This window comes from Mizuhopecten yessoensis, unplaced genomic scaffold (assembly GCF_002113885.1).
Source record: "Mizuhopecten yessoensis strain PY_sf001 unplaced genomic scaffold, ASM211388v2 scaffold10877, whole genome shotgun sequence".
NCBI classification, from domain to species: domain Eukaryota; kingdom Metazoa; phylum Mollusca; class Bivalvia; order Pectinida; family Pectinidae; genus Mizuhopecten; species Mizuhopecten yessoensis.
In genome coordinates this window covers 174685-180684 of record NW_018408766.1, presented here as the reverse complement: position 1 = coordinate 180684, position 6000 = coordinate 174685, and positions in this window count along the sequence as shown.

Genomic DNA, 6000 nt, shown 5'->3' with positions numbered 1-6000 from the left:
TGTTTCAACTATCATGTACAGAGTAGTGTCATCAGCAAATAATTAAATAACGATTTGATACCGTTGACAATGTCATTGATATAGAATATAAACAACAAATGTCCAACCCTGTGGAACTCCAGCCTTAATTTTAGCCCAATCAGAGTGACTATTATTGATAATAAGTCTTTGTTTTCTATTCGTTAAGTCGTTTCGAACCATTTTAGGAACGATCCAGTTATTCCAATTTTTGATAATTTATACAACAGCCCTTTGTGCCATATCCTGTCAAATGCTTTGCTGATGTCACAAAATACTACTCTTATTTCTTTACCTTAATCTAATGCCTTAATAAAATCGTTGGAAATACTTAATAATTGGTTAATAGAGGAATCGCCTGGTGTTTACCTGATTGATTTTTTTGTTATTACTTTCGGATCAAGAAGAAAATTATGAACATGTTTATAAACGCACCTCTCGAACACTTTACTAATTATACCTAAAAGTGAAATTGATCGATAGTTTTTAACATCATTACGGCTATCTTTTTAATATATAGGTAAAACATTTGCTTTTTTCCACGATAATGGAAATATTCCCTGTGATAAGGATTTATTAAAAAATATAGATAATGGATCAGCAAGTGATGTTGCAGCTTCCTTGAGCACTTTGGGACTAATAAGATCTGGTTCTACAGCTTTACCAGTTTTCAAATTGAGTAAGGCATCCTTAACATCAGTACATGATGTATTTATATTACTCCGACATATGCGATTAACGGATTCTAGTAGTGGAGGAAGCTTCACCATCAGTTATAAACATTATCATGAAAAATCGTTGGTATTTCTCCACATTTACCACTATTATCCATGAAGAGTTTTACAGTTAACCACCATGACTTGTTGCATTGTCTTAAATCTGATAATTTTGATGACAAACTATTAAAAAAAGATTCTTTAGATTGTCTAATAGCATTTACACACTTGTTCGGGTTTGTCTGAAAATAGACCAGTCAGATTGGCTATCAGTAAGTTTAGCCTTGTTGTGATTTTTTTTTTTTTTTTTCAATTTTCTGATTTTATCATTCATCCATGGATGATCACGTTTTCTTATAATGACCGTTTTGTTAGGGATAGCCGAAGTAGAAGCGGAATCGATGAAATCAGTTAGACCAATACGACATTTCTAATAGTTCTCTTAGTTCATCAAAATGCCCATGCTTATAAAGTCAAATTTTTCTTTTGTACGAGTCGGTTGAATGTTTAGTAATATGAAGAGTTGCATATATGGGACAATGTTATCTTACTGGTTAGTCAAGGAACGATTCCGCTACATCAGACCGATCTATTATAAAATCGTTATTTACCAATATAACGTCTATTAAGGATGACGAATGTTCAGTATAATGCGTACATTCAGTAATCAACTGCGTAAGTCAGTAAATTAACGTTAAAGTCGCCAGTTATAATAACATTTCCAATACTAGAGTTAATTGTCCTACCAATGGATTCCTCAAATTTGGTCCATACAGTTATGTTAGAATTTGGGGGTCTATAGAAAGTACCAAATAGAAATGTTTGGCCTTTGGATGCTATTTCAACCCATACATATTCGACATCGTCAACTTCAATATCGAACCTTTATAAACAGCCACGCACACTCAGAAGGCGTTATTACGACAGTTACAAAAAGGACTGAAAACCAGACCAAGGACCAATCAATATCAGAGTTAGAGAGTCAAGATTCGGTAAATGCTAAAATACTATGATCATATAGTTCAGTGTACAGCACATCTAGCTTTGGACACAAGCTTTGTACGTTCAAGTGGACCAGTGATAAACAATTATTATTATGTGTAAAAGATACAGATTCGTCAGAGGAGATTGACGAGGAATTAGCTGATATTTGGCTGGTAAAATTCCACCCTGCAAAAACGAAAACTTTTTCTGATCTCTAACTTTGAACTTGAGTATTTTATCGATTGAAAATATAATAAAGTAAGTGTTGATTTTGTTGACAATCCTAGGCACCTGGAAGTAATTTTGGATGACAATTGTAAGTGGAGTACCCATATTGTAAGTGGAGTACCTATATTGTAAGTGGAGTACCTATATTGTAAGTGGAGGACCCATATTGTAAATGGAGTACCCATATTGTAAGTGGAGGACCCATATTGTAAGTGGAGGACCCATATTGTAAGTGGAGTACCTATATTGTAAATGGAGGACCCATATTGTAAGTGGAGGACCCATATTGTAAGTGGAGTACCCATATTGTAAGTGGAGGACCCATATTGTAAGTGGAGTACCCATATTGTAAGTGGAGGACCCATATTGTAAGTGGAGGACCCATATTGTAAGTGGAGGACCCATATTGTAAGTGGAGTACCCATATTGTAAGTGGAGGACCCATATTGTAAGTGGAGTACCCATATTGTAAGTGGAGGACCCATATTGTAAGTGGAATACCTATATTGTAAATGGAGGACCCATATTGTAAGTGGAGGACCCATATTGTAAGTGGAGTACCCATATTGTAAGTGGAGGACCCATATTGTAAGTGGAGGACCCATATTGTAAGTGGAGTACCTATATTGTAAGTGGAGGACCCATATTGAAAATATTTGTAAAAAGTTATCGAAGCAGTTAAGTGTTTTACGTAAATTGAAATTTATTTTGTATAGAATAATTTGTAGATAATACATTCTTCCTCTATCAGAATACTGTTGTGAGGTATGGCCCCTGAAGAGACATGGTAAAACATTTACTACTCCGTGCACACAAGTTACCAATCCGTCACACGAATTAACAATCCAAGCGCACGAGTTAACAAGCCGTGCGCACCAGTTACTACTCCGTGCGCACGAGTTACCAATCCGACACACGAATTAACAATCCAAGCGCACGAGTTAACAATCGGTGCGCACCAGTTACTAGTCCGTGCGCACGAGTTACCAATCCGTCCCACGAATTAACAATCCAAGCGCACGAGTTCACAATCTGTGCGCACCAGTTACTACTCCGTGCGCACGAGTTACTAATCCGTCACACGAATTAACAATCCGTCCGCACCAGCTACTCCTCCGTGCGCACGAGTTACCAATCCGTCCCACGAATTAACAATCCAAGCGCACGAGTTAACAATCGGTGCGCACCAGTTACTAGTCCGTGCGCACGAGTTACCAATCCGACACACGAATTAACAATCCAAGCGCACGAGTTAACAATCGGTGCGCACCAGTTACTAGTCCGTGCGCACGAGTTACCAATCCGTCCCACGAATTAACAATCCAAGCGCACGAGTTAACAATCGGTGCGCACCAGTTACTAGTCCGTGCGCACGAGTTACCAATCCGGCACACGAATTAACAATCCGTGCGCACCAGTTACTACTCCGTGCGCACGAGCTACCAATCCGTCACACGAATTAACAAGCCAATCTCACGAGTTAACAATCTGTGCGCACCAGTTACTACTCCGTGCGCACGAGTTACCAATCCGACACACGAATTAACAATCCAAGCGCACGAGTTAACAAGCCGTGCGCACCAGTTACTACTCCGTGCGCACGAGTTACTAATCCGTCACACGAATTAACAATCCGTCACACGAATTAACAATCCGTCCGCACCAGCTACTCCTCCGTGCGCACGAGTTACCAATCCGTCCCACGAATTAACAATCCAAGCGCACGAGTTCACAATCTGTGCGCACCAGTTACTACTCCGTGCGCACGAGTTACTAATCCGTCACACGAATTAACAATCCGTGCGCACACCAATCCGTCACACGAATTAACAAGCCAATCTCACGAGTTAACAATCTGTGCGCACCAGTTACTACTCCGTGCGCACGAGTTACTAATCCGTCACACGAATTAACAATCCAAGCGCACGAGTTAACAATCTGTGCGCACCAGTTACTACTCCGTGCGCACGAGCTACCAATCCGTCACACGAATTAACAAGCCAATCTCACGAGTTAACAATCTGTGCGCACCAGTTACTACTCCGTGCGCACGGGTTACCAATCCGTCACACGAATTAACTAAAAGCCGTGTGTACCAGTTACCAGGAGCTATCTTTCTGTACTCATTAGCTATCCCCCAATTTATGAAAGTATCGCGAACTTGACCCTACTCAAGAAAATTATTGATCATTTATTTGCTATTGATTAGCACCAATATGTCAAAATATTTAGTGTTATTTATTGCATACAGTTGGTAATTTTATAAAACTGGAACATTTTGGTTTGCTATTTCTCATTCAAATTTGTTTCCATGTATAACTCATGGCGCCTCCTCATTTGCTGATACTCTATATTAGATGTGTTAGTTTATTTCACAAACTGTGCATTATTGTGTCGTTTCCCTCCGTGTTGTTGTTCAACTTATCCTAAAACGCAGTGGCACTATGAAAACAGACAGCAGTTTACCCCCTCCTTTTGTCCATAAATCATCTGTGACATTTGGAGAAATTGGGTCGGTTAGGGTAAACTGTCCCGCCCATATTGACATTGGTGACACAAATCTCGTCAAAGTTTTGATAGAATAGATGCACAATGTACATGACTGACACTAACTATTGTAACGGGTTTATCACCTCAACTTCCACTCTATAAGTGGGCTCTGTCAAGTTTTTTGAGATATTTTTCAACACCCGTCACCTTTGACTATATGGTGAATGCAGATTGCGATACACCGATATTATTAGGGAGGGGAAACAAGCAAGCTCCTATTAAGCCCCTTTACGTTTGCTTCCCAGGTATTGGTACAAATCTCCCCCCGATCAATGCCAATTACCCTAGTCATTAGATCCCCGGAAAGGTTCAGGAAATATTTCAGAAATCTCACAGACACCTGGACACCTAGCTTTTTTGCCAAGTCCATATTTCGTACCTCGCCGTATCACATCAACGTATAGTGTCATACCCCGGAGCAACGATCTCCCCCGAATATTTGTATGGTAATTTCAACTTCATGCTTTCTCAACTGTTAGTAAATATGGTGATGTACATGTACAAGAAAAGATGTTCATAGTGACCTAAAATATAGTGCAATGCACTAAAAATATCTGGTATACAATGTACAGCCCAGGCAAAATTTAATAAACGTTTTGAAATGTATTGACCTTTTGTACAGAGTGGAGGTCATCGTGAACTAATCATATTATTGTACCTCATCTTTATAACAACGTGTCTGATAAGATGATACTGGTTACATGACGGGTAATAAAACATCATGTCGCCCTCGCGCTATCAAGTTTCCCTGGTCAGCTTATTCGGAATCTGCCTAAAGTCAAGATCATCCACAAACTAGTTCCGAATGACGGAGGCAGACGACAACAATGGCGCGTCAACCTGATCATTCCTACAATTGTGTTATTGTTTTTATTCGTTTATTTATATTTGACATAATTAATTATGTATTGCCCTTACTGTAGGGAAACACGATTATTTGTTTATCCTCGATTAATCATGTTTCACGAGGGCGTTTCCCTACAAAGGTCAATGAATATTTGATGTACTGCGACTTTCTGAGCTGGTGCAGATTTCCTCAAAAGTAATTGGCCTAACACGTTACATAAATGAAATACCATTTAAATTTAACATTCATAATAGATTGACATTGTTTTTTTTCAACTTTTATAAATTTTGATAAGTTTAAACATGTAATGTCTTTAAGGTGTTGGCAACCATGGTGCCATCTTTGGCAAGTTTCAAACAATATACCTACCAGTAGAATGTCAGAGGAAGTTTAAATTGTATAAGGTCTAAGGGAAACGAGAGAATGCGCAATCATATTCAAAGATGGCCACCACTGCCACCATGTTTAACTTGTTGTCGCCATGTTTAACTTGTTGTCGATCCGTAAACTAACAACACTTAATAGGCTTCCCGCCTCTACTGGTTGCATGAATCTAAAACAATTTCACAATATAAAACGTTTCCGGACGACGCAACGACGGCTGATGAAATACGATCACTATGGTCATCATAATCTTAGAATAGGTAGAGGTAATGT